Source organism: Lepus europaeus, chromosome 13 (assembly GCF_033115175.1).
Source record: "Lepus europaeus isolate LE1 chromosome 13, mLepTim1.pri, whole genome shotgun sequence".
Lineage (NCBI taxonomy): Eukaryota > Metazoa > Chordata > Mammalia > Lagomorpha > Leporidae > Lepus > Lepus europaeus.
In genome coordinates, this window is record NC_084839.1 from 39,298,206 (window position 1) to 39,317,710 (window position 19,505).

General features: G+C 54.2%; 1 long non-coding RNA gene across 1 annotated transcript in view; it reads left to right on the forward strand.

Annotated features, from left to right (window-relative positions):
• The window catches only part of LOC133773055 (uncharacterized), a 42,424-nt gene extending 25,018 nt beyond the window's left edge, over positions 1-17,406 (forward strand). Inside the window, exon 3 of the long non-coding RNA XR_009867856.1 lies at positions 16,920-17,406. This is a non-coding gene — a long non-coding RNA (uncharacterized LOC133773055). The remainder of the gene's footprint in view (positions 1-16,919) is intronic.
• The last annotated feature ends 2,099 nt before the right edge of the window (positions 17,407-19,505 follow it).

A 19,505-nucleotide genomic window follows, 5' to 3' on the forward strand; every position in this document is an offset into this window, starting at 1 on the left:
TGGTGCGGCGCTGGGACCGCAGTCCCAGTGTGAGGAGCCGGGGCCGATGCTGCAGGGCCAGGAAGGGCTTCCTGGAGCCGCATCGCTCCTGCTCAGAGGCACCTGCTGGGGGTCACCTGCTCTGTTCTCCCTGTGTGCTCTGGTTACCAAGCTGGCAAAATCCCAAGTCCCCATCAGTCAGGACTGGATCAAGGGAGACAGGTGTGAGTGGGGTTGGGAACTGGCCCAGGCCCCGGGACTCCAAGTGCTGCTCATACACATGCGGGTGGTCGGGAAGGACACGGAGAGTAACAAGGCTGCAGCACCTTGAGCTGCTCGGGGCTTGACCTGACATCTGTGACTCCTGTCTGCAGCAGAGCCTGCGCCCTTTGAAGAGGAGGCAATGGTCAGTCCTTCCCTTTGGGACAATCAGGGACGCCTCTCTGGAGGGTGAGACTTGTGGAACAGGGAGGAAAGCATTGCCTTGGGATTCCCAGCCATGTCTCTGTGTGCGTGGTACTGTATGTTTAAGCCCCTCAAGGCAGGCAGAACAGAGGCAAAGGCAGAGGCAGTCACCTCCATTTCACAGGGCAAGGAGCAGAGGCCCAGAGAGGCCAAGCTGCTTGCTGGGGATTGCACAGGAGTTTGTAAGAACGCCGACATCCGGCCTGACAGCTCTGGGGTCTTTGTACGAGCCTGATAAGCCTGTTCCTCCCTCAAGGCTGGTCTGGGCAGGTCCCCAGGTGGGGTGGGAAACTGCTGCTCCGGTGCGGGTCTTCCCCGGGGGCTTCTCAGGGCTGGGTGCTCAGCCTCCCCTGAAGAACATGTGTTTCCTGTTTTCCTTCTCCCTCTGGCTCGGGGCAGAGAACAAGGCCTTCCTGATCGGAAGAGCCTCTCAGACCTGGCCCGGGCCCAGCCGGCTCTGGCCGGCCTGCCTGCTCAGGACAAGGAGCCCCTCACCCGCCCAGCCTGGGAGGCTCCTGGCTGCTGTCTCCCCTCTCCCCAGGCTTTTGAATGCCCCTTGCTGATCATTCAAGACCCTCGGCAAACCTGGGCTTTGTGCTGCCCTGGAACCAAGGAGCTAGGCCTGGGCGGCAGGTTTCTGGTCTGGGGCCAGAGAGGGGACAAGCCAGGACTTCAGCCACCCTAGGGCCCCTGGTTCAGAGCCTTCCTCCTGCCCCACCTTGTTTCCCATTGTGCCATGGGTGAAGGCTGGGCCGGTGGGCATCACCACCCCAGCTCACCAGCCCACGTCGTGTGGGTTGGCACAGCACCGTGGCTCAGTCAGCAAATGCGCCAGAGCACGTAGGCTTTGCACACCTGCTCCCACGGTCAGGTCCAGGGATCTCGGATGGACTACGTCTCAGTGTTTCATTCCCCCTGCTTCTTGGATGGACTACGTCTCAGTCTTTTTCATGTTGTTTTAACAAAATACTGAAGCTGGGTAAGTTATTATTAAGAAAAAAAAAAAGAGGTTCATTGAGTTCACAGTTTTGGAGGTTGAAAGTCAAGGTCAGGCGGCTCCTATCTGAGGGTTTTGGTGAATGGTGTCCCATGATGGGAGCACGTGTGAGAGCCGCACATGCAGAAGAGGCCAGCGTGGGGGCTGCCTTGCTCTAGGACACCCCCCTCTTGTGATAAGTAATACAGTCCCACGCCATCTAAACCATGCGTGCACCCCATCTGAGAGAGGTGCCTGTGACCCAAGCCCCGCCCACTAGGCCCCTTGGAGTGAGTGAAGGGTCAGGGGCAGGGAGCAAGTGTTCCAGGGCTGTAGAGCCTTGGGCCCTGGCAGCACCCCCTGCAGGTGGGGAGGAGGGGGCACAGCCTTTTCTGCTTCCCCACAAAGGGGTTTCCTCCTGTGCTCGGGCTCATTGGAGCCCCTGGTTATGTGTTTCAGAACTGCTCCTACAGGTGTGTGTGTGTGTGTGTGTTCTATCAGACCAGGTGTTGGGAATGGGAAGGCTTTGGGGTGGGCAAGGGGACGGGGCATGCACGGGGCAGGCACGAGGCAGCGTGAGTGCTCCCCTGCGAGCCAGGTCCCCGGGCTCTGTAGAGGTGAGATGCAGGCCTTGCTCTGGCCTGCAGCCATGGACACGCCTGGGGCCCACAGCGGGAGAAACTACCTCTCATGACCCGGGCTTGGGCTTTGAAGTCATCCTGGCCAGGGCTCCAGGCGCAAGCAGCCCGGGTAGACGAGGTGCAGGTTTATCTGGGGCTAATTTAGCTTGTTAAGGTAATTGTGCCAGAGGCTGCCGCTCTGAGGCCCCACCTCAGTAATTACCCTTCCCCTGTGTCTTTCATCTCCCAGGACCAACGTGCCCCTCTGCAGAGCCCTGCGGGCCCCTTGCTTGCTCTTTGCAAGACCTTGGAAGGAGCCCGACCATTCTTTCACATTGGTCTCCTGCTTTGGTGAAAAAAAAAATTGAAAACATGTAGGCTTTTTTTTTTTTTTTTTTTTAAACATTTTATTAGGCAGAGACGGAGACAGGTCTTCCATTTGCTGGTTCACTCCCCAAATGGCTGCGACAGCAGGAGCTGGACTGATCTGAAGCCAGGAGCCGGGAGCTTCTTCCAGGTCTCCCACATGGGTGCAGGCACCCTAGCAGGCAGATGCTTAACCTACTATGCCACAGGGCTGGCCTCCTTTGGTAAAATTTGTGACAGTGTGTTTGTTCAGCCACAGTCTTTTGGGGCTGCTGTCTCTCTTCACCCTGACTTCTTGCCCTCTGTGGCATTTTCCCTCCTGTGAGGTGGCAGTGGAGTAAGTGTAGCCATTTTGGGGGTCCAGTTCACCAGAACTTGTGCTGGAGGTGCCTTTAATGTGGGCAACTGGGAATACATTTATGTGGCGTGCAACAGATGTCCATACAATTTTTAAAATTTTGTTCCACATTTTTGGTTTGAGAGATTTTCCAACCACTGGTTTACTCCTTCAATGTCTTGCAACAGCTGGGACGGCAGCTGGGACTGACCCAGGCCAACGCTAAGAGCCAGGAACTCAATCCAGGCCTCCTGTGTGGCAGCGACCCGAGTTCTGGAGCCGTCACGAGCTGCCTCCCAGCATGCGCATTAGCAGGAAGTGGAATCAGCGGCAGAGCTGGGACTTGACCCTGAGTCCTCTGATGTGAGATGCGGGAGTCCCAAGCAGTGTCGTGACTGCTGTGCCAAGAGCCTGCCCTGTGTATGCTGTTCCATGAATATGGCTCCCGGCCACTTCTTTGTGACCTTACGGTTACTGGGGGGAGCAGCTGTTTTCCGGAATGCTCCTGCTGCCTGTGGTATTGATTCACGTGGAGTGATGTGGTGTGTACGTCCAGTGGTTCTCAGAGCAGGAAGCTTGTGGGGAGTGAAGAGAAATACGATTTGAGAAGTACAGAGCCGGAAACTGGGCTGTAAAAAATTCTATTCATCGATGAAACCAGTTGGAGGTTTACTCCCAGCTGACCACTGTGTTGGCTAAGTTTCTATGTCTAGTTGACCAGGCTAAGCAATGAGTGACAGAGGGCAAGCCGCTGTTTCGATGGGTGTGTCTGTGAGAGTGTTTCCACTTTGCACCCCTCTGGGTATCTTTAAGCCCAGCAAAGCTGACGTATACAGAGTTGTCCATCACAAGTTCACTCCTTGTCAACTTGGTACCCATCTGAACCACCTTAAACCATATTTCATCTGCAAATAAAGCGATGACAAGGTCATCATTCCACCTAACATGATGCACTTGGCCCTCACATAGCCCAAAATGCAAAAGTTCCTTCTCCAGAAGGGGATGCAGTCCCTGAATGATGTCCACTCTTCTGATACCCCACAACTTTAATCCTGCGGTTAACAGTTAAATACTGATTTTAAGTCGATATATCCTTTAAAAAGTATTTATTTATTTTTAAATCATTTACTTTTCTTTTAAAGATATTATTTATTTGAGAGGTAGAATTATAGACAGTAGGAGGGAGAGACAGAGAGAAAGGTCTTCCACCCTCTGGTTCACTCCCCAGATGGCCGCAATGGCCAGAGCTCAGCCAATCTGAAGCCAGGAGCCAAGAGCTTCTTCAAGGTCTCCCACATAGGTGCAGGAGCCCAAGGACTTGGGGCATCTTCCACTGCTTTCCCAGGCCATAGCAGAGAGCTGGATAGGAAGTGGAGCTGCCGGGACTCAAACCAGAGCCCATATGAGATGCTGGCACTGCAGGCAGTGGCTTTACCCACTATGCCACAGCGCCAGCACCTATATACATTTATTTAATGTAAACTCTCAGACAACAGGGATCTTTCTGCTCTCACATAACCACTCCATTCTCAAAATCTAGCACAGAGCCTAGAGTCGTGCCTAACAAACCTTGATCAAAAGAACCAACTGAGTAAATCAATATGGTCATCACCACCCTCCCCATGTTTTTTTTTTTTATTTTTTAATTAATTAATTAATTAAATTTTTTTTTGACAGGCAGAGTGGATAGTGAGAGAGAGACAGAGAGAAAGGTCTTCCTTTTTGCCGTTGGTTCACCCTCCAATGGCCGCTGCGGCCGGCGCAGCTCACTGATCCGAAGCCAGGAGCCAGGTGCTTCTCCTGGTCTCCCATGGGGTGCAGGGCCCAAGCACTTGGGCCATCCTCCACTGCCTTCCCAGGCCATAGCAGAGAGCTGGCCTGGAAGAGGGGCAACTGGGACAGAATCCGGCGCCCCGAACGGGACTAGAACCTGGTGTGCCAGCGCGGCAAGGCGGAGGATTAGCCTGTTGAGCCACGGCACCGGCCCCTCCCCATGTTAATACATCCAACTGAGAGAGGAGAGATGTGGGGCTCTGAGCTTTTTCAACACTTGGTAAAGGGATCCCTGCTTTTGCTGTTTTGTTTATTTGTTTTGTTGAAGATTTATTTATTTGAAAGGAAGAATTACAGAGAGAAAGAGGGAGAGAGAGAGAGATTTTCTATCTGCTAGTTCACTTTCCTAGATGGCTCCAACAGCTAGGACTGGGTCAGGCTGGAGCCAGGAGCTGGAACTCCATCTGGTTCTCCCATGTGGGTGGCTGGGCTCCAGGTATGTGAGCCATCTTCTGCTGCTTTCCCAGGCTCATTAGCAGGGATTTGAATAGGAAACAGAGCAGCCGGAACTCAAACCCGTGCTCAAGTGGAATGCCAGCATCACAGGTGGCAGCTTAACCTGCCAGCCACAGCGCTGCCACTTGTGCTGTTTTTGACCTTCTGGTTGCCCTCAATAGGATCTTAGAGAATAGCAGAAAAAGACTTGGCCTAGAGGAAGACACTGCAAACCCAGTTGTCGGTTTCTCTCCGTGTGTAGTGTTTAACGCTCAGACATCAGTTGTTTCAGTGTGACACTAGTAGTTTCTATTTTTAAAAAATGTAAAATCAGAGTAATTTTATTTTTTTAAAAAAAGTATTTCCACATCTCTGCAGAGGAGCAAGACAATGCTAATCGTGCCAGCAGAGCCTCCTTCGAAGTTCTTGTTCAAAGAATGCAAGAGCATCTCAATATATACAGAGAGTGGTGTCCCCGAGAGGAAAGAAGGCTTCCAACCCACCCAACCCAAATACTTACTGGCTGTAAAAAGATCTCCGTTTCTACCTGCTCCTGCTAGGAAAAAAAAATTCAAAATGCTTCTCTCAAAGTTATTTGGCAAGAGGTAGATTCCCCGCCCCATCAACAATAATGATGTCAAAAAGAAGACATTGGTATCCGTTTAATACTCTCTTCTTGGTGTTCCCTAAGTCGTGTGAGTTAGAGGATGTTCTTACAGCAGTAGGAACAGTTGGCACACAAATGTGCTTGACCTAACAGTAAACCTTTGGGGGGATGCTTAGCCTAGGGGTTAAGATGCCCACGTCCCATGTTGGGAAGGAACTGAGTTTGAAGCCTGGTGCTGGTTCTGACCTCAGCCTCCGGGCTCATGTGAACCCTGGGAGGCAGCAGTGGCAGCTCAGATAAGTCGGGTTCCTGCCGCTCATATGGGAGACCTGTCCTGAGTTTCCACTGTCAGCTTTGGCCCTGGCCATGGTGGGCCTTGTGGAGTATCTCTATTTCTCAATTTAATTAATTAGTTAATAAGGGCTGGTGCTGTGGCATAGTGGGTTAAGCTTCCATTTGTGATGCCAGCATCCCATATGGTGCTGGTTCGTGTCCTGGCTGTTCCTCTTTTGGTCCAACTCTCTGCTGGTGTCCTGGGAGGGCAGTGGAGGAGGCCCAGGTGCTTAGAGACCTCTCTGTGTCTCAAATAAATAGATAAATCTTAAAAAAATTATTTTTTTAGAAAAGAGCAAAGTCATGATAATGATTTTTTTAAAATGACATCTTTAATTTTCCTTAGGCTTCTATTTTAAAAGATCAAACAGTTAATATTTGACTTTTACCATTAATTGCTTTTTCTTTAGAATGCTGGTTTATTTTTAAAATTGTAATCTAATGCCTTGTTTTGAAGTGATGTCTGATGTTTGTTTCTATGTTTTACTTAGTTTTATAGGTTCATTCATTTTTGAAGTTAAAATAAATGTTTAGTTTCACTGATTTTACAATGCATTAAAAAGTTTGAACACTTAAAATACATGTTTTAACCCTGTATTTGGTGTTATACAAAAACTAAGCACAGTACCGCGCTACCTTGGCTGTGTGGACAAGAGCCCCTTCCTCACACAGAGGACAAAGTTGCTGTCCAGAGAAGGTCAGGGGTCAAGGTCACAGGGCTGTTTAGGGAGTGGCGGAGGCTGCACGGGAACCCTGCACTTCCCATGCTAGCTGTAGACCATGCACCCCCACCCAGTACTGCCTCTGGCCCAGTCTCTGCCCTCTCTACCCCCCCAGTACTGAAATCCCAGCCTTAAATTGGGGCCTTGAGGTTGGAAACCAGAGGCCTCAGTACCTGTGTTCTTTTGCCCACCCACTCTCACACACCAGAGCCACAGCGGGGGGATGCAGGAGCCCAAGGAGGGGGAAAACTCTTGCCAAGAACCAATAAGCCAAAAATCCCGCTTTCCCAGAGAGGGCCAGCTGCACAGCTGGGGACCGCCCGCCATTCGCCGAGTGGGACGCGTGTTTGCTATGCCCTGACTCAGGGCAGACTCGCTCTCGGGCCGTGTGCTGCAGGGAGTGGGGGGCCGGCCCTCGCTGCCCAGCCCTGGGTGGCATCGTCTGTCCTGTGAAAACCTGGCTGAGAGCACTTTCCCAGAGAGACCCCAGGAATGGTCCCGGTGACCCTGATACCTCCCTAGCTTGGCTCCGGCTTGGACTGGCTTGGAAGCATCCACCATCCACTCAGTTCACAAGCCGGGGCCCCATTCCTGGGCAGCCCCAGCTGCTGGCTGTGCTACTAATTAATGACCGCTGATTGGCCCGAGAGCCACACTCATTATGCCCAGTGGAGATCAAAGCTGGTCCCAATAATCTGCTAAACAACTTGTCAGATTAGGGCATTCTTCTCGGCTATTAGAAAGATTTTTCTCCCTGGGTAAAGGCCTGTCAGGACATATGACCCTGTCACCCACCCTGAGCCCAGCCAGAGGGGCTCTGAGGCCTGTCTGCTCCTCTCACTTTGAATGTGGCCGTTTGATGGGACAGTCCCGCTCCGGGGGCCCAGGCCCCGCCCCTGGGGAGGTCACAGTGTAGCTTCCTGTCCCCAGGGAAGTCATATTTGGGCAGCGTCGGCTCTACCTGTTTTTCTGCGGGGTTGCTGGGCGGGTAGTGGGCACTGTCGACTCCCCTGGGTCCCCGTGCTTTCAGTAGTGTTCTGAACGTACTGCCTCAGTTTCCCTCTTAGGGTTGGGGATTGTGTTTTACATCTACCGCACTCTTCCTGCTCAGAGTAGGAGTTGCAGGCTGTTGTTGTCACTCCAGGAGTGAGGACAGAGCCCTCGTTTTTTGGTATTCGTGCTAACAGCTATAATGGCTACGATTGATCAATGCAGAGTGTGTCAGGGCCCTGTGCTAAATGACTAAATACCGATTTTATCTGCACTGTCGGAAAATGTGACAAGTTAGGTGTTTAGCTGGTTTGGAGAGTGAAGCTCCCTAGTCAGTTGAGTGGCAGCTCTGAGGGTTCTGACTGGCAGGCCAGTCAGCATGCTGATTGGCTTACAGAGAGGCGCATGGCCTCATTTTGGCCAATGAGCGAGCCTGAATCCTGTGACTTGTAAGGAGGTCTTTGGGAAAGGCCCTGTCTCTCCCTGCGTGGTGGGGTGTGAGGCTGGGAGATCCAGACCTGTCGAACCCTGCTTTCTCTCTCCAGAGAAGACTGGAATCAAGCTTGTGTCCAGGGGAAGTTTTGGCTGACCTCCTATTTCCGCTGTGCAATGCAGGCATCCTCATGGGCTGCCGACCCAGCAAACTCCTTTGATTGTGGGGAAGTGGTCCTTCAGGGCTGTGATACCTGGCACACGGCTGGGGGAAGCTGGTCTTGCTTCGCCAACCTGTTCTTTGACAGGGTACAGAAAAGAAGTGAGAAAGTGGAGTTGGGAGAGACCATCAAACACAATGTCTAAACACACGGGTGACTGCTTTGCTGGTTACACTCATTCTCTTTCTTTCTTTCTTAAAAAAGATTTACTTATTTATTTGAAAGGCAGAGTTACAAAGAGAGAGAGAAGGAGAGAAGGAGAGAGAGATCTTCCATCTGCTGGTTCACTCCCCAAATGGCTGCCGGGTCTCTCACATGAGTGCAGGGGGCCAAAGACTTGGGCCATCTTTCGCTGCTTTCTCAGTCCATGGCAGAGAGCTGGATGAAAAGTAGAGCAGCCGGGACTCGAACCGGTGTCCACATGGGATGCCAGTGCTGTAGGTCATGGCTTTAACCCACAGCGCCGGCCTCTGCCACTCATTCTCAGCTTGTCTTTGTGGCACTTTCCCAGGGTTCTCTCCTGGCCACCCCTGGTTCTCATCCCTGTCTTACTTCAGAAGTGCCACGAAGCACAATAATTTACTTTTTTTTTTTCTTTTTGACAGGCAGAGTGGACAGTAAGAGAGAGAGACAGAGAGAAAGGTCTTCCTTCCGTTGGTTCACCCCTCAAATGGCCGCTACCACTGATGGGCTGCGCCGATCTGAAGCCAGGAGCCAGGTGCTTCCTCCTGGTCTCCCATGGGGTGCAGGGCCCAAGCACTTGGGCCATCCTCCACTGCCCTCCCGGGCCACAGCAGAGAGCTAGACTGGAAGAGGAGCAACTGGGACAGAATCCGGCGCCTCGACCTGGACTAGAACCTGGGGTGCCGGTGCCGCAGGTGGAGGATTAGCCAAGTGAGCCGTGGCGCCGGCCCACAATAATTCACTTTGAGCTGCCCACGCCTTGTCCACGTCAGCTCCTCTGAGAGTTTCGAGTGCTCCGTCACCGCCGGCCCCTCGTGGAGACACATTCTGTCCAGGTGGAAACAGGCCCGGCATTCAGGGAAAGCAGGCAGGTTGCACACGTTCCTCCCTGGCAGATGCCCCGGCCCGGAGCCCCTGGCAGGCAGGCCTTGGTCACGCACCATCCCTGTAAGCAGGCAGGTTCTCCTGCGGAGTGGATGCAACCGCTGGCAGTCACCGGGTCCTGGAGGGAGGGGCCGCCGGGGAACCTCCTGTGGTACAGATGCCTTTAGCACAGACAGGAGAAGACAGAAGAAATCTGTTTTCATGCTTAGTCCCTACTAAGTAGAGACTCTTGAACAGATCAGTTACATCTACATCTTTACAAAAAAAGGAGGCTGATCTTTGAGGATAGCCTGTAGCCCTGCAGTGACATACGTTCTAGACCCAGTAACAACCACAAAGATGAGGCCACAATGAAAAGTTGAGAAAAGCGTACGGCTGCGCTTAAATGATTCCAGAAATGTCCCGGAGGAGAACGACCATGGGAAGTGATTTCGGAACCAGGAAACACGATTGTATTGCCACGATGAGTGGTGGGGACTGAAGCAGCGTGTCCTGACTCTAGAAAGGCCTGGAGAGAGGCTGCAGGGGGCCGCAGCAGGCCACATGGTGACCACATATAAAAGGACAGAAACTAGCACTGACCAGAGCACGCAGGTGAGCACGAGAGGGGGACAGCACACAAGGGAGGGCCGGCGCTGTGGACAGCGGGTACAGCTGCTGCTGCTACGCCAGCTTCCTATGTGGACGCAAGTTCATGTTCCGGCTGCTCCACTTCCGGTCCAGCTCCCTGCTAATTGCCTGGGAAAAGCAGCAGAAGACGGCCCAAGTACCTTTGGACCCTGTCTGGATAAAGCTCCTGGCCCAGCCCTGGCTATTTTCGACCACTTAGGGAGTGAACCAGCAGATGGAAGATCTCTCTTTCTTTGTGTCTCTCCCTTTTTCTCTGTAACACTGTCTTTCAAATAAATAAATCTTGAAAATAAAATTCAGAAGGCGGCCAGGCTCGGCGGTACCTCTGCGCCAGCTCCGATTCCTCACTGCACACGTCCGGGAGAGGAAGCCGGGAGAGGCCGCATGCGCGGTCTGGTCTCCTGGTGGTGCTGCTTGGCAGGCATAGAGCGGTGCCTTCCCGCGTTTCTCAGTCCCCAAGGGCAGCATCACGGACCCCACAAACTTCTCAGCTCCTGTGCCTCCCAGGGTCCAGTTCTGTCTCCTGTCCTCGGGGCTCCAGCTCAGGGCTGCCCCCACCTCTGCTAGCCCAGTGCTGCTCAGATCCCCCTGCAACTGGTCCCTTTGCTGCCAGTTCTGCATTTCAAAGTGCCAGAGAACCACTTTGCAAGGCGGGGCCCTCTTCAAGGCTGGGGACGTGGACAGAGGGGCCCAGGCCGAGTTCCCTCAGCAGGTCAGAGGAGTGGAGGGGATGGTCAGTGCTGGAGGGGACCCATCCTGCCAGATGACAGGACTGACAAGGACACTGCGTGACCCAGAGCCACTTATTCCACTTCTCTGAGTTTCTGGCTCCTTCGATTGCTCTGGGTTCGACGATTCCTGCTCCCGGGGTGGCTGTAGGCAGAGACACGGGTTAGGGTTAGGGTTAAGGGACTCCCTTAGCGCCCCCAGGGCTGGGAGCTTCTTTCAGCCCCTGATGCAGCTCCTGAGGGGCCAGGGTCCCCCCACCCTCAGCTGCCCCGGGCTTTCTCTGACTCCCTTCCTCCTTCCCCCAGACCCCGCCCAGCTGGAGGTGGGGTGGGCGGCACCCCCTCCTGCTTTCCCCAGGTGTGGGAGAAAGCCGCCATTTCTTGCCCACTCTGCTTGATTGGGTTCTCTTTGATTGTGTGCCCATGGCGTCCCAGGCCTTGCCGTGGCCTCTTCTGGCCACAGTCTGTAGAGGCGTCGACCTTGGGGGCTGGTTGGCTAATGGTACCTGTGGGGAACCCAGATGGGGCCTCTTGAGCACATGCCCTGGCCTGAGCCCACGATCTCTTCACCTGTCCTGTTTGCTTTTGCTGCCCTGGCTGCAGGTCCTCCCAGGGCCCTTGCCTCCTGCACCAGACAGGAGCCTGGAGGCCCCTGGTCCTCCCTCCCCCGCCACTGCCCTGAATTGGCTCTTGGGGTCAGAAGTAGAAAGCTGGGGGAAGGAAAAGGAAGGGAAGGGAGGGAGAGGGAAAGAAGCAGGAAAGGGAAGCGAGAGACCAAGGGAAGCTGCCCCTTGCGTCAGGAGGTTCCGTGTGAGCTGCCAGCGTTCTGTCCCTCAGGGGCCGGCGCAGGGCCTGGCCGGCAGCCAGTGCTGCACACGAGTTCGCTGGGGTGGCTGTGCAGCCGACGTCTCTGTCTGCTTCTTCATTTATGGGAGCATGCAGGAGGAAGCATGCCGGCTGCACCTGTCGCCCGTGGCTCCACGGGTCTTAGGGCCGAGGCTGCTGGTGTGAGTGGGTGCCCAGCACTTGCGTGGGTGCTCACCGGGGTAGAGGCTGTACTGGGCACTGGGCAGGTTCGCCTGGGTGGTCTGTGCCCAGGGCAGGACTGGTGTCGACAGTGTGCTGGAGGAGTGTGGATTGAGAAGCCGTTTAACGCACCTAGCAGCTCTGTTGCTTAGAAGCACAAATAATGAGTGTGCTAATTACTAACGACACCCAGATGTACCGTGCTCAGCACCTGTCAGCGCATTTGAATTCCCCCAACTGCCTGTGAGACGGAAGCGCTCTTCCTGTCCTGGGCCTCGGTGACTTTCCTGGGAGCACGAGGGGTTAGGAGGCTTGTCCAGACAGCGAGTCTGGGAGTCCCCTCCTCCAGGCCACTCATTCTAGGCGGCCCACGCCTGCGAGGAAGCTGGTGGGAGTTGGGGATGTGACACCCCCCCCGGAAACTCAGGGAGGGACATCACCCTGGGATGGCTTCAGCGTCGTGGCCACGGTCAGGTCTCAGAAGGGTCCCCACGCCGAGGCCCTGGCCATCTTTGTGCTGGTGACATGGGGGTGTGGGGTCTGGCAGGGTGGGGCATGGGCTGGGAGTCGGACAGTGGACAGAGTAGGATTCCAAACCCAGGGCTTCTGAACTGTGCGACTCCAGGCAGGTTCCGCTTTGTGCCTGCACCTTCCTTCCTTCCACCGGACCCTGGGATGGGGGGCGCATAACAATCCTCATTTCCTACCTTGGTGTGAGTGGGGGCTCCGTGCGTGTTCTTTTTATCCCCGTGGCTACCCAGGAAGGGTCTGTGTGGGGAGAGGAACGTGGAGGGTAACGGGGCTGGGAGGGATGATTTCTCGTGTCTTCCCCAGCCAGAGACAGCTGTGGCATCTGCAGCCCCCTGTGGTTGTCTGAGGTTTGACACACTTAACTCAGGATAGATGTGAGCCCATCTGACAGCTGAGGACACTGAGGCCTGGAGGAGGAAGGAATGCTTGCTCTCTGTACCTTGGCACCTTGTGTCACCCCTGTGTCCACCCATGGATGTCAGAGGCAATAGAAGCTCGGGGAGGAGTAATTTGCCCAGGGTCTCACAGCTCCCGGGTGATGGCAATAGGACTGACCTGGCCGTAAAACCGGCCCTCATTCTGCCTGCCCTGCTCCCTCCTGGACTCCCAGTCCAGTGCTCGTTCCTCGCTACCTAGGCTCCTGGTGTAGCTGGAACTTTCAGGAACGTGGGGTTAGGAGGCAATGGCCCTGCTGGTGCCTTCTCAGGGCTGCCCCATTTCCCACAGGCTCCCATGTGGTGCTGGCTGCACCACTTAGAGAGAGAGGCCAGTGAGAAGTCAGCGCCTGGGCAGGAACCGCGTCCACCCTCGTGTGGCCCCACACTGATGGGCAGAGCTGGCTCCTGTCTGCATAGTCCCGCTTCCATCCAGGAGCCCCTCAGATTGGCAGGTGCCACTGGCTCGGAGCTCCTCTGGGATGGGCACCGTGGCTCACTCCCATCAGGCCTGGCTGGGGAGGTCAGGAGTCCCTCTGGCCTTGGCACCCGAGGCGGCTGCTTCTCCTAGGAGACAGTGCGCTCCAGTGCTGTTATTTCTGTGGCTGGAGAGGCAGGTGAAGGAGAAAGGGTTAACTTAATTTGCTGTTATTCTCTTTGGGCATCTGCAAGTCCATCTCACTGGCTCTCAGCTTTCCTGCAGCCTCACCAAAGAAACAGAGAGCAGGCCACCAGGGGCCTGCAATTGCTTGCCGGGCAAGGCTCCCTCGAGACAACACCAAGACACCACTGCTAGATGCCCGACCACTCTGGCACTGCCTGTCACGGGGGTGAGGGAAGGCAGTGGGCATCCCAGAAGGCCTGGCTCTGGGCAAATGGGAAAGAAGGTGGGAGCAGGGTGCACAGTTTGATGCTGGGATCTATTTAAATGTCACTTCCTCCAGGAAGCCCTCTGCAGCTGCACCAGGGACCTCCTTGGGGTCCCATGACGGGCCTCGTTCCCCTTTCAGACTTGGCCCTCCGCCCCCCTTGGCTTCGCCCTCTCATGCTTTTCTGGTCTCTCCATGCAGTGCTGGTTCCCCGGTGGTGGGAGCTGACGGCGGCTCCTTCCCCTTGGAGCCCTGGCGGAGGGTCCCACAGAGGGGCTGCACTATTCCCCCCTACCAGGAGGGCTGGGGCAGGGCTGGGTGGCCAGGTGCCCCCTGGCAGCCCGAGCAGAGGACTTAGCCAATCCCCAGGTCAGGGCTCTCCTGCCAGGATCAGGGTGCTCGCCATGGTGGTTTTCATTATTGTTCGTGCCCAGACTATTTTGGAAGCCGGCTGCCATGGGAACTCCGTCTTTGGAAAGCCGCAGCCTCTTTTCCCTCCTGTCCCTACCCCCTTCCCTCTCTAGGCCCTCTTAATTGGTTTTTAGTTCCCTGGCCTTCAGGCCTGTCTGTTTATTTTGATTGTAGCTCGAAAGAACAAATCTTTAATGAACCAGCTTGCAGGGAGAGCCGTTAGCCGCCGACAGCCTCCAGGGAGTGGGGGAAGTGTCTGGCTAGGGCTGCGGCCCAGGCCGCCCCAGGAAGGAGGCGGTGGCCTGGCACGGGGCAGCCGGCGTCTCAGGTGCAGTGTGGAGGTGAGAAAGCAGGGCTTGCCCTCCCAGAGCTGTCGCAGCCTAGGCTGTGATGACCCCCAGCCCTTTGAGAGAACCCAGGGGCCTTTGCAGGGTTCCCCCAGTCCTCTGAGTGATCCCCAAAGGGACACATGCTGAGTGACCCCACCCTGCAGATGAGGACAGGGAGGCTGGGGGAAAGCGAGTGACGTGGCCTTGCCATTTGCCTGTGCCCTTTGCCCTGGCCGTTGGCTCTCCCAGCCTCTCAGGAGCCGCCTTTGCTCTTAGGCCAAATCTGAAGCTGCTGGTCCAAGCCAGGCCCTACCAGTCCTGGGTTTTTGGAGCAAATGCCTCCTTGTTTAGTGCCTTGGTTTCCCCACCTCTAAAATAGAGCCACGTGGGTCTTACACGGTTTATAGGGCTTCTTCGGAAGACTGGATGAGCTCACTTGCTTGTGGGGACCCCTGGCGGGGCTTGATCCAGGTTCTTGTCTCCAAACAAGAGAGAGTTCAGGGGCTGGCACTATGGCATAGCAGGTGAAGCCTCCACCTGTGGTGCTGGCATCCCATAGAGGCGCCGGTTCGTGTTCCGGCTTCTCTTCTTCTGACCCGGCTCTCTGCTTATGACGTGGGAAAGCAGCGGAGGATGGCCCAAGTGCTTGGGTCCCTGCAAAGTGTGGGAGACCTGGAAGAAACTCCTGGCTCCTGGCTTTGAATCAGTTCAGCTCTGGCTGTTGCTGCCGTTTGGGGAGTGAACCAGAGGGTAGAAGACCTCTCTCTCTCTCTCTCTCTGTCTCTCCCTCTGTCTGTCTATAACTCTACCTCTCAAATAAATAAAATCTTTTTAAAAAAGAAAGCATTCAAGGGAGAAGTATAGGTAAAGGTGAGTGGGAAAGCAAGATTTACCCACGGGCAAAGGGAAAATACAAACTCAGGAGGGAGGGAGTGTGGGCAACCGAGAGAGAGAAAGGGAGAGAGAACTCCCCTTTAAGGTCATACGGTGGGGAGGCACAGGGGATGGTGTCTGGGGCAGGACTAAATTGAATAGTCAAACAAGGTAGTCTTTGGGGCAGGTCTTGAGTACTGCCCACTTCCGCACCCCTTTTTTGGAAACCTCAGAAGTGTCATGGTATCAAGTGCATGATGGGAGTGAGATTTGGGGCTGCAGCACAGGTGTGGGCAATCCTCAGTGCCTTTGTGCTAGCTGCCCCCCTACCCACATCAACATGTGTCCAACCAAGAGCCTGTGCGCAGGAAGTGTTGTCTCGACCCCGGCTACTGTTGTGTGTGTAAGTGCGGAGTAACGCAGAGAGTTTCTTTATTGATCGCAAGCCTGTTGGCTGGCTGGCTTCATCTTCAGGGTGACCTCGACAGTCACAATTAGTTTCCCCTTTCCTGTTGGCACCCTTGTGCTGGCGCCTTGACTCTTAGAAACAGGGACCCAGGGCGACACTGTGGTAGGAAGCTGCCTTGGAGGTCTGGCCCAGGGAACTGGGAGTGCAAGGGGCTGGCTGGCCCCTGCTCTGTCGCACGGTGTGGTGCTGCCTTTGAAAAGGAGGCCTCCCTCTCTGCACCGGTCACGAGGGGCTCCTCAGCTTACGTGCACACCTCTCGGCACCCTCACTTTCCTTTCCACAGCTTGGTTTAGGAATAGGCCCTTCTGGCCCGCAGAGGTAAAAGGATGGCTGACGGGATCCAGTGGGAAAGGCTTCTTGCCCCTAAGAAGGAAGCACAGGAAAGATTCCTGGCTGCTGCTGGGCCTGCTAACAGCCATCCGGAGCCCCGGCAGGAAGCTGCCATGTGGGCAGAGCGAAGCCATGGAGAACTGCGGAGTGCTTAATGGCCCAGGGGAGCAGCCGTCCATACCATCCCCGCAGTGGCCCTCTCTCCCTGGACTTCTTGTTATTTTCAAATAATAAATATCCTTGTTTCAGCTAGTTTAAGCCATTAGGCCAATTTTTTTGTGTGTTTATTTTTGTCTGCCTGCCTGCTTTTGTCATTTATAGCTGAGCGCAAGCTAACGCGTGTGCTTTGAAAAACTGTTGGCCTAGCTCAATTCTTACTTTTCAAAGGTGGAGTGGCTGAGACCTAAGAGACTGGGAAAGACCGCGTCAAGTTCATGTTCTGGTTCATGGCAGAGGTGGGCCAGGATCCCAGGATTCCCGACCGCTGGCCTGGGGTCCGGAGTGCTGGGTTGTCCCAGTTAGTGTTGCTCGCTGTTTCGGGAATATCCAGGCATGGCTGCACGTGTTGGGATTGAGGCGGGCAGCCTGGGTTGCAGGCTTCTTCTGCTGTTTGTATGGCAGCTTCTGAAAAGTGCGAGGCAGGTACAGGACCCTCTCCTGAACCAGGTCTCAGGCTCATGGAAAGGAGGCACTCACGATTGCCAAGTACAAGTGTACTTCAAGAAGTTCATGGAAGATGGAAGGAAAAGATAAATTTATGTTGGTACAAAAATAATTTGAAATCCAAATGTATTAAAGTCTTCAAAAAGTTCATTGAAAATGTGTCTTATGAAGAAGCTATGTGTGCAGTTCAAAATGTTTCCTGCAGCAAAGTAAATTTACCTTTTCATTTTATTTTCCACAAGCTTTTGGAAGAACTGCAACTCAGCTACGAGTTCCGCTTGGCTACTTAAGACAACAGCTAAAGGGCGATTTGTCTCTCACCATCCTCGCTTGCTGCAGCTCCTCAGGGAGTTCTGAAGACTCGCGACCTCAGCTACCCCCCTGTTCTGCTGTCCTTGACTTACACCCTTTGATCTCGTGGTCACAAATGGCTGCAACACTTCCAGGCAGGCATCACATCCGAGTTCCAGACTGGAAGAAGGAGGTAGAGAAAGGTTGTGCCCAGTGCATCTATCTTTTTATCACGAGGACACTTCCTTTCTAGAAGCTCCGCCATAAAATTCCTTATCTACCCCATTTGCCGGAAACAGGTGCCAGGGAGCTTGTTAGCTGAGCGTATGGAAGGTGACTGTGCTTGCCAGGCAGTTTTGCTGCCACAAACAGATTCAGGATCTTGTTAGCGGAGAGAGAAGGGGAATTGGATGTTGGGAGGCTACCCGAGGTCTCCCACAGCGGGGTTGGCACAGACTCTCTCGGCAGGGTAACCGGAGCCAGGAATCAGCCCGGAGTGTGGTGCCCCCTGGGGAAGCTCTGAAGCCGTTCGGGGCTCCGTTTGCTGCCTCCGTGGGCTCCTCCTCTAAGTCAGCTCCAGCGATCACAAATGCCACCGAGGCTCCCTTCCCACGCACCCCGCCCTTTTTGTAGAAATCGCAGGATGTGGAGCGCACTCCTTGGCCTGGGATTTGAGGTCCTGCCAGGCCAGACTGCCCACGGTGCCCGATTCGTCCCCTGTCTCCGCCGTCAGCATGTTCTGCTCCATTACAGCCGTGCCCTCGGCCTGTGCGGGGACCATCTCCAGCCTTCCTGCCTGGCAGCATCCTGCCGCCTTTAGGGTCACGTGGCTCCCAAAGCTGGCTCAGCTGCGCTGGACCTTCTTTGGAATTCCCCAGGGCGTGGTAGCTGCTGCTACCTAAGTCAGATGTTTTTTCAAGTGTTGGCCACCTTAGATTTAAGCCCTCATGGGATGGGCATTTGGTGCAGTGGTTAAGCTGCTGTTGGCAACACCCATATCCCCTACTGGATGCCTGGTTAGAGTCCCAGCTACTCCATACTTCTTTTTTTTCTTCTTTGATTTATTTATGGGGCTGTTGTTGCGGCATAGCAGAGTTAAGCCACCGCCTGTAGCACCAGCATCCCATATGGGCCCTGGTTCGAGTCCTGGCTGCTCTGCTTCTGATCCAGCTCCCTGCTTATGGCCTGGAAAAATGCAGTGGAGGATGGCCCAGGTACTTGGGCTCCTGCACTCACGTGGGAGGCCCGGAGAAAGCTCCTGGCTTCTGGCTTCAGCCTGGCCCAGCCCTGGTCATTGTGTCCATTTGGGAGGTAAACCAGCAGATGGAAGATCTCTCTCTGTCTCTCGCCCTCTCCAACTCTGCCTTTCAAATAAAATAAAATAAATCTTTTATAAAAAAGAGATTTATTTTATTTGAAAGCCAGAATGACACAGAGAAGGAGGGAAGCATGGAGGGATCAAAGGTGGGAGAGAGAGAAACAGAGAGAGAGATTGAGAGATATCTTTCATTTACTGGTTCACTCCCCAAATGTCTGCAATGGCCAAGGCTGGGCCAGGCTGAAACCAGGAGCTCAGAGCTCCATCCAGGTCTCCCTGGATGAGTGACAGGGGCCCAAGCACTAGGCCATCCACCACTGCTTTCCCAGGAGCATTAGCAGAGAGCTGGATCAGAAGCAGGGCAGCCAGGACTTGAACCTGTGCTATGAAATGGCATGCCAGTGTTGCAGGTGGCCCCCTAGCATAATGTGCCACACTGCAGGCCCTTGCTCCCTCCACACTCCTGATGCATCTTTCCACTGCTGTATATTCTGGGGGGCAGCAGATGACGGGCCTAGTAGCTGGATCCCTGCCAACCACATGGAAGATCTGGTTTGAATTCCAGGCTCCTGACTTTAACCTGGCCCAGTCCTGGCTGTTGCAGGCATTTGGGGGGTAAACTAGTGGATGGAAGACTTGCTCCATCTATCTCTGTCTCTCTGCCTCTCAAATAAAACCAGAATAAATAAATTTTAAGGAATTTAAGCTCCTTATAGGGTGAAAGCACACTCCATCTGTTTATGTACTCATGTCTTACATACAGAGGATACTTAATAAATACAGCACTAAAGATTATTTATTAATTTGAATGATAGAGTGAGAGAGGAAGAGAGATACCTTCCATCTGCTGGTTCACTCCCCAAATGGTTACAATAGCTGGGCTGGTCTGGGCTGAAGCTGGGAGACAAGAACTTCATCTGGGTTCCCTGCGTGGGTGGCAGGGACCCAAGTACTTGGGCCATCATCCACTGCTTTCCTGGTGCCCATGCAGGGAGCTGAATTGGAAGTAGGGTAGCCTGGGACTCGAACTAGCACTCCTACATGGGATGCAGGAGTCCCAGGTGGTGGTTAAGTCTGTGGTCCCACAACTGCCTGCTTCTCAGCTCATTTCTGGCAGTGTGTATTAAGGGCTTTGGGAGTGCCTTTGGGATATTTGATGGATTTCAAAATATAGCGTTGGGAATGTGCTCACTGTGATTGTAAAAGCATCAATATGGAG